This window comes from Pan paniscus, chromosome 19 (genome assembly GCF_029289425.2).
Source record: "Pan paniscus chromosome 19, NHGRI_mPanPan1-v2.0_pri, whole genome shotgun sequence".
Lineage (NCBI taxonomy): Eukaryota > Metazoa > Chordata > Mammalia > Primates > Hominidae > Pan > Pan paniscus.
Window position 1 is genome coordinate 66690337 of NC_073268.2, and position 9657 is coordinate 66699993.

Consider the following 9657-nt stretch of genomic DNA (forward strand, 5'->3'; position numbering starts at 1 on the left):
TCCAGCTCTGCTGCCCATTCACTGCTTAATCCTGGGTGGGGCACTTAGCCCTGCTCTGCCTCAGTTTCCTCATCTGTAAAATGGGAATGCTAATGATATTCTCTACCTCACATGGTTGTAAATGTTCAGGAAGTTAGCACCCATAACTAAAACACCAAAGAAAAATAGATACATTGGATTTCATCAAAACTTTAAAAATGTTGTACATCAAAGGGCACTATTAAGAAAGTAAAAAGAAAACCCACAGAATGGGGGAAAATATTTACAAATTATGTATCTGATAAGAGTTTAATATCCTCAATTTATAAAGAACTCCTACAGCTCAACAATGAAAAGACAACCCAATTTAAAAATGGGCAAAAGATCAGATGCAGTGGCTCACACCTGTAATCCTAACACTTTGGAAGGCCGAGGTGGGCAGATCACTTGAGGCCAGGAGTTCGAGACCAGCCTGGCCAACATGGTGAAACCCTGTCTCTACTACAAAGACAAAAATGGGCCAGGTGTGGTGGTGCACACCTGTAATCCCAGCTACTCGAGAGGCTAAGGCACAAGAATTGCTTGAACCTGGGAGGTGGAGGTTGCAGTGAGCCAAGATTACACCACTGCACTCCAGCCTGGGCAACAGAGTGAGACTTTCTCTCAAAAAATAAATAAAATAAAAATAGGCAAAGGATTTGAAAAGACGTTTCTCTAAATAAAATACACAAGTGGCTAATAAGCACATGAAAAGATGCTCAACATCATTAGCCATTAAGAAAATGGACAACAAAACTATGATATGACCCCCCCAACACCCACTAGGATGGTTATAATAGAAATAATAATAATAACAAGTGTTGGTGAATATGTGGAGAAATCAGACTGCTGGTGGGGATGCAAAATGGTGCAGCTTCTGTGGAAAACAGTCTTGCAGTTCCTAAAAAAGTTAAACTTAGTGTCACCATATGATCCAGCAACTCCACTCCTAGGTATATGCCCAAGAGAATTAAAGACATGTAGTCATACAAAAACTTATGCACAAATGTTCATAGCAGCAGTATTCATAATAGCCACAAAGTGGAAACAGCCCAATGCTCATCAATTGATGAATGGATAAATAAAATATGGCATCTTCATACAATGAAATATTATTCAGCAATGAAATGAATACATGAAAACATTATGCTAAGTGAAAAAAAAGACACAAAGTAGGTCTATACTGTATGATTTAATGTATATGAAATGTCCAGAATAGGCAAATTCATAGAGACGGAAAGTAGATTAGTGGTTTCCAGGGATTAGCGGGTAGGGAAGAATGGGGAGTGACTAATGGGTACAGGGTTTCTTTTGGGATGATGGAAATGTTCTGGAATTGAACAGTGGTAATGGTTGTACAACCTTGTGAATATACTAAAAAAAAAAAAAACACTGAATTTTATCCTTAAAATGGTGAATTTTATGTTATATAAAATTTTTTATGTAAATTATCTCAATTTTATTCAAAAAGGAATTACTACACATAAAATGCTTAGAAGGCTATGCAGGCCATGATAAGCCTTCAGTTAGTTGCCATTTAGTTTATAAACTGCACTGAATTTATGGGTTGGTCCAGATTTCCGAAGGAAAACATAAAAGGAACATCACCTTTAGAAATCGAATTCATGGCCTGGCGCGGTGGCTCATGCCTGTAGTCCCAGCACTTTGGGAAGCTGAGGCAGGCAGATCATGAGGTCAAGAGATTGAGACCATCCAGGTTAACACAGTAAAACCCCGTCTCCTAAACATACAAAAAATTAGCCGGGCATGGTGGCACGCGCCTGTAGTCCCAGCTACTCGGGAGGCTGAGGCAGGAGAATCGCTTGAACCCAGGAAGCGGAGGTTGCAGTGAGCCGAGATCGCCCCATTGCACTCCAGCCTGGGTGACAGAACGAGACTCCATCTCAAAAAAAAAAAAAAAAAAAAAAAAGATTGAATTTGCATACTTAATACATGTTAAAGAATTTATTTGCATGTAGTTTCTTCTCTCATTTCATACTCCATCTTGATTTGACATGCTTTATATATATACATATATAATATATATAAGCATTTATTTGCATATTGTTTTTAAATTGTATTTTCATGATCACTTTTATCACTTTTGATATTTTTGAGGTGTGTCCAAGGCTTAAATTGCATTTGTTTTTGAAGTCTCAACTGGATTGAGTCTAGGACTGCCATGTAGCTCAGGGAATCCGCTTATGGTCAGGCCTGTGAAACAGCAGGATGCTCTTTGACCTTGGGCTGAAAGCCTGAGACGGAGGCTTAGCTCCATTGCTTACAAGCTATGTGACCTGGGACAAGACTAAGGTTGTCAAAAAATACAGACACCCAGTTACATTTGAATTTCAGATAAACAATGTATATTGTTTAATGATTTTGTTTAATGATATATTGTTTAACGATATATTAATGAAGAACAATGATATTAAACAATGACCAGATAAACAATGAATATATTTTTTGTGTAAACATATCCCAAATATTATATGGGAAATACTTATACTAAAAAATTATTTTATATGAAATTAAAATTTAATTTATCTGTGAGAGTTTTCAAGGGAATCATATTTAATTCTCACAACGCCCCCTGCTGCCCTTTCCCATTTTTGTCATGAAAGAGACTGACTCGGAGAGGTTAAGTGACTTAGCCCAAGGTCATCGAGCTAGAAAATTATTGAGCTGGGATTTGAACTTGGGTGCGTCAACTGTAGCATGCTCTGCTACTGGAACTCAAGACAGATATGCAGCAACCTACTTTTTTTTTTTTTTTTTTTTGAGACAGAGTCTCACTCTGAGGCCAGGCTAGAGTGAGGGCAGTGGCACGATCTCGGCTTACTGCAACTTCTGCCGCCCAGGTTCAAGCGATTCTCCTGCCTCAGCCTCATGAGTAGCTAGGATTACAGGAGCCTGCCACTGCGCCTGGCTAATTTTTGTAGTTTTAGTAGAGACGGGGTTTCACTATTTGGCCAGGCTGGTCTTGAACACCTGACCTCGTGATCCACCCGCCTCAGCCTCCCAAAGTGCTGGGATTACAGGCGTGAGCCACCGCACCTGGCCTGGCAGTGACCTACTTAATGATAGCCTGGGAGCCATGAGCTAACTTGGTAAGAACAGAAGCTTTCATGGACTGAGACGGACTTTTGAATAGGAGTTAGAGAATTCGATTTCAAAGTGTTTCTATGACCCTGTCTGTGTTAGTTTCCTGTTTCTGCCTTAACGAATGACCACATATTTAGTGGCTTAACACAAATTTATCTTGCAGCCTCTGGAGGTCAGAAGTCTGAAATGGTCCAGGTGTCTGCAGAGCTGTGTTCCTTGTGGAGGCTCTAGGAGAGAATCTGCCTCTTGCCTTTTCCAGCTTCTTAAGGCTTGCGGCATGTCTTGGATCGGAGCCACACACTCTGACCTCCGCTTCCATTAGCACATCTCCCTCTCTGACGCTGACCCTTCTGCCGTCCTCTTGTAACGACGCTTGTGATTACATGGGGCCCACCGGATAATCCCGGATCATCTCTGAATCTCAAGATCCTTAATCACATCTGCAAAATCCTTTTTGCCTTGTAAGGTAACATATTTACAGCTTCCGGCGATTAGGAGGTGGACATCTGTGGTGGAGAGGTTATTCTGCCTATCACACTAAGAGAGAAATGATCTAGTTGACTTGAGTGTCCCAGGCCTGAACTATAATCCCTTTCATCTGTATAGCTTTCACACACATTCTTTTTTCCACCTTGCATCCATCCTGGAAAGTAGATGAAGGCTGTGCTGAGCCCATTCTGTGAGAGAGGAAGATGAAACTCAGAGCGGAGGCCTCGTGCTGGGTGACACAGCTAAAAAGAGACTCAGGCCCAGGGCTTTTGATTCAGCATCTGCCCCCTCAGTTCCCAGCCATGCATCACTAGAACACTATTCTCACCGATGGAGCAGGACAATTCCTCAGCTACCCCCACAATTTAGGAAGAAGTCCCCAAGGTGAACCCGCTCCCTCAGCCCTGAATCTGCCCTCAGAAGGTGGCCTTCTGCCCAGAGCGAGGATGGAGGGGTGCAGGCAGAGAACCATTTTTTTGGTGGAGGTCCACGGGGCAGAGCCCAGAACTCAATGTCCATCCATCTTGGGCGTGTCCTCCCCAGCAGCCCAGGCTGACTGGACCGGCGCAGGAACTCCTGCATGCTCAGAGGGAGCCCTGATTCTTGGAACTGTCTTCTCATAGCAGTCTTCTTAGGAGTATGTTGCTGTGGTTTGTGGTTCTGCCCCTGGGTGCTGCTGCATGGGAGGAGCCAGCTCTCTCCCTGCCCCACAGATCATGGAAGGCAGCGACCATAGGCTCACTGATGCTCCTGCAGGCTCCCCACACCCATCCATTAGGATGGCCCACATGTGCCAGCCAGGAATGGGGGACACAGCCATGAAGCCGACAGACAGGCTCCTGCACCTCTGGAACTTGTGCTTTAGCGGGGCAGACAGATCCCACAGAAGTGTATGTGTAGGAGTTCTGAGGATGACAAAAAGGATGAGGCAATAGAAGGTGACCGTGACCTTGTGAGACAGGCACTGTCCCCAGTCTATCACTCTATTTTTGTTTCTTTGGGTTTTTTTGAAGCAGGGTCTCGTTCTGTCACTCAGGCTGGAGTGCAGTGGTGCAATCATAGCTTACTGCAGCCTTGATCTCCTGGGCTCCAAGCAAGCCCCCTGCTTCAGCCTCCTGAGTAACTAGGACTCCAGACACACACGAACACCACACCCGGCTAATTTTTAAAATGTTTATTTTTAGTACAGACGGGGTCTTACTATGTGGCCCAGGCTGGTGTCAAGCTCCTGGGCTCAAGTGATCCTTCTGCTTTGACCTTCCAAAGTGCTGGGATTGCATGTGTGAGCCACCATGCCTAGTTCACTGTCCCCACTCTAAAGCAGACAGCCCAAGTGGGGGCAAAGTTGAGAAGCAAACACACACTGTACTCCAAAGCCTCTGAAAATCCCTCCTTGTGTCCTTCCTAAGAAGCGTCCCAGAGTCTCTGTGTCATCCCTGAAGCTGAAGTCAGTCCATTCTGGGAGCAGAGTCCAGCTGCGTCCTGTGTTTGGGGCTAAGAAGAATGTGAGATTCCTGCTGAGTGTGAGCTGAGCAAGGTTGTAGTAAGGAGGGCAGTGATGTGATGTATTGTTTAAGGGGTGCAGCTGCCAGATGTGAGTGGGTGAGGGCAGATGTGAGGGGCATCAGCCAGCTATGTGTGGGGGTGGTCAGACCTGGTTGGGGGGGCACAATGGAAACAATAGGGGAGCAGGCCAGGTGGGTATGCGAAAGTGAGACAGAGTGGCAGGATGAACCGGGAGGGGGATCAGATGTGAGGGGCTGGAGAATAGATGACCCCGAGCCTCAGTCTTTAGGAGGGTGGCTATCCCTGGGAAATGGATGATGCGGTCTGTGGAGGAAATGCGCTTTCTATTTAGGGAGGCTGTTTAGGAGTAGCTGACGACATGCCCAGCACCTGGATGGGTGGAAATAAACAGAGACATGAAGCAATAATTTATGCCGTGTCCTCTGTCAACCTAGCCACCACCTCCTCCTCCCTGGGCTCCAGGAAGTTGCTCAGAGTTGTGGCGCTGGGAGGAGACTGCGGGAGCTATGCTGGTGAAGTGATGCTGTCATCTGAGCTTGTGCTTTACACACACTGGGCTTTTTTTTTTTTTTTTTTTTTTTTGAGACAGAGTCTTGCTCTGTCACCCTAGGCTGAAGTGCAGTGGCGCAATCACAGCTCACTGCAGCCTCGACCTCCCAGGCTCAAGCAATGCATCCACCTCACTCTCTTGAGTAGCTAGGACCACAAGGGCGTGGCACCACATCTGGCTAATTTTTAGAAATTTTTTTGTAGAGACGGGGTCTCACTATGTTGCCCGGGCTGGTCTCAAACTCCTGGGCTCAAGTGATCCTCCTGCCTCAGCCTCCCGAAGTGTTGGGATTATAGGCACAAGCCATCATGCCCAGCCCCCTCCAGGCCTTTGTACCTTCTGTGTCCTCACCTGGAGTACCTGCCCCCTGAACTACCCATTGAACTCTTTATTTAGTGGCCCACCTCCCCTAAGAAGTGCTACCTCCTCTAAGAAGGCCCCCCTCATATCCAGTCTGTGGTTCCTAAATTGCAGCTAATGACTACCCCATGAGCTCACACATTAGAGTTGGAAATCTACTTTCAAATGACCCCACTTTGTGTCTAAAGCACTCTGACCTTCTTCTACCCCCACCCCAGTCGCACATCAATGAGCTTCAGGGAATCTCTGGAATTGAATACAAAGTCATGTGCAAAATCAAATGTGCAAATGTATGGATAAACAAAATACAGTATACCCATAAATGAAATATTATTCAGCCACGAAAAGGAATGGAGTCACTGATACGTGTTAAGTGAAAAAAAAAAAAAAAAACAGACAGAAAAGGCCAAATATTGTATGATTCCATTGAGATGAAGTATCAAGAATAGGCAAATCAGTAAAGACAGAAAGGAGCTTAGCGATTGTTAGGGGATGGGGGTCGGGGCTGGGGAATGACTGGTAGAGGGTTTCCTTTGGGGATGATGAAAACATTCTGGATGTAGGTAGTGTAGGTAGTGGTGATGGTGGCACTACATTGTGTGTGTACTAAATGTCACTCAGTTGAATATATTAAAATGGTGACTTTTATGTTATGTGTATTTTACTACAGTTTTAAAAAAAGTCAAATGCACATTTCTCAGGAGAAGATTCCTAGGTTTGATTGGCTTCTCAAAAGGTGAAGCAGCTCTGATCTGGTCTGAACCCCTTCATGATGCAGATGGTGATACTGGGACACAGACAGGGGGTGAGACCTGTCCAAGGTCACTCAGGGGCTGGTGGCAGAGCCCAGCCAGGTTGCATGCCTGCCTGACCACATACTCCCCTACCTGCTTCTTCCCTTGTCCTTTGGTCACCAAACCCTCCCGTCACAATCCCCAAGCCTCTGTCCTGCTCCCAAACATGCCACCCACAAGCTGTGTAACTTCCCAAAGTTAAAAGGCCTTCTTCCTGAAACTGGATGCACGGATTAGAGTTTCATGAGCGTTTGTCTTTTGCTCTAGAGTGGACTCTGAGCTCCTAGAGGGCAAGAGGAAATGTTTCTTATTTTCCTCCATATCTTACAGAGCTTCTGGGACAGCCATGGAGGTGAGCCATTCCTGTCTCCCTTCAAGAAAGAACTTGCTATTCACCCTCAAGGAGGGCAGTTAGCTGACAACTTCTAACAAACATTCTTTGCCCAGAGGACATGCTGGGTTGGCCAAGACTTTGTTAGATCTGTAGCACAGTCTGAGGCTCTCCCAGCCCTTTCCTGCTTCCTCTCCCTCACCGGCCTTGCCACTACCCCCTCTCCCCGCAATAAACCTCTTGCGGTCCTATGTTCATCTCAGTGCTTGCTTCCTGGAGGACCCACATGGCACAGCACCTAGCCTGCTGGATCATAAGTGCTCAGTCGTGAAGTAAGCGGAACTGGGGATTCTCTAGAGGGTAGAGGGAAGCCAGAGCCTGGGCCTCCGAGAGCAGGAGAGGGGCTGACCGTGGAGGATGCCTCAGTCATAAGGAGAGCAAGGTCTAGAGCAGTGTGAAGAAGGGGCCATGGCCCTGGGGCAGGACCCAGCAACGGGCAACACACAGGGAACTCAGGGATTCACCAGCACTGCTGGCATCGTCTCTAGCTCCTCCGCTGTCTGGGGCAGCTCTTGCAAACTCAGAAATGTCCCAGGAGACAGGGTTCAAAGAGCCCTGGCCTTGGACTTTAGAAAACCAGGTTCAATTTGTGCTTCCCGCTAGTCAGGTGACATTACACCCTTCTCTCTGGAGCTCAGTTTCTCCATTTGTCAAATGGGCTTATAATGTGTCCCCTCCCTTCAACCCCAGCATGATTTTGAGAATTGACTGAGAAGATACTACAGTTTATGGAGGGCACCCTGTTTCGTAGTTTAAATGCACACTCAGGCCAGGTGAGGTGGCTCGTGCTTGTAATCCCAACACTTTGAGAGGCCAAGGCGGGAGGATTGCTTAAGCCCACGAGTTCAAGACCAGCCTGAACAACATAGCAAGACCCTGTCTCTACAAAAAATTTAATAATTAGCTGGGTGCAGTGGCACATGCCTGTAGTCCCAGCTACTCAGAAGGCTGAGGCAGCAGGATCATTTAAGCTCAGGAGTTTGAAGCTGCAGTGAGCTATGATTGTGCCACTGCACTCCAACCTGGGCAACAGAGTGAGATACTCGCTAAGAAAAAGAAATACATACATATTCATTTAACCCTTGCAGTGGCCTTGTGAGAGCAGCATTATGACCTCCATTTTATGTATGTATATATGTATGGATGGATGTATGAGATGGGGGTCTCACTTTGTTGCCCAGGCTGGAGTACAGTGGTGCAATCAGAGCTCACTGCAGCCTGGACCTCCTGGGCTCAAGCAATCTTCCTGCCTTAGCCTCCAGAGTAGCTAAGACTACAGGTGTGGGCCACCAAAGCCAGCTAATTTAAAAAAAATTTTTTTAGGCTAGGCACGGTGGCTCACGCCTGTAATCCTAGCACTTTGGGAGGCCGAGGCGGGCAGATCACGAGGTCAGGAGTTCGAGACCAGCCTGACCAACTGGTGAAACCCCATCTCTACTAAAAATACAAAACTTAGCCAGGCATGGTGGCACTCGTCTGTAATCCCAGCTACTCAGGAGGCTGAGGCAGGAGAATCGCTTGAACCTGGGAGGCAGAGGTTGCAGTGAGCCGAGATGGCACCACTGCACTCCAGCTTGGGCACAGAGCAAGACTCCGTCTCAAAAAAAAAAAAAAATTTTTTTTTTTTTTAGAATGGAGTCTCCCTACGTTGCTCAGGTCAATTTTGAACTCCTGGCCTCAACCAATCCTCCTGCCTCAGCCTTCTAAAGCACTAGGATTGTAGGCCTGAACCACTGTGCCCAGCAGAGAAAACTGGCTCTCTAGGTCAAGGCATTGGCTCAAGAACACACAGCTAACAAGCCTACATAGCTGGGATTAGAACCCAATTGTCTGGCTCTAGAACCCCTTCACTATTTGAGGTACAATTTACTGCCTGACTACTAGTGCTAAACTTTGGGTTGGGGGCAGGGCCTGAGGCAGCTCCTGCTCTCATACATTCTGAGAGCCAGTTTGACAATAGGCAACTACACAAAAAACCAAAATAATCCCAGAATGCGTCAGGGCTCCAGGGGAAGGCGAAAAAAGCGGGTGCGTTTATAAACTTAAAATAATCAGAGGCAGCATCTCCAAGGACTGTGAGAATGCCCCAAGTCAGGGCAAAAGTTTTGGCTGGTTTGGGAAGTGATGAAAGGCCAAAGTGGCTGCAGCGAGCGTGGACCAGGGAGGTCTCCAGGCGCGTTGGTGCGAGTTGGGGACGGCAGGCAGGGATACCTAAAACCTACGGTACGCCACGAAGGGGTTTCAGCACGTCCTGAAAGGCCCGATCCCCTCCGAACCGCTCTGATGGGGGCAGAGGGAGGTCCCTCGACAGGACGTGGCCTTAGTCGAGGAAGGCGGGAAGCAGGGGCTGGCACCCCCGACGCCCCACCCGCCCCCCGTGGCCTAGCAGCAGGGCGGGGCGAGGCGGGTCATGCACCCCTACC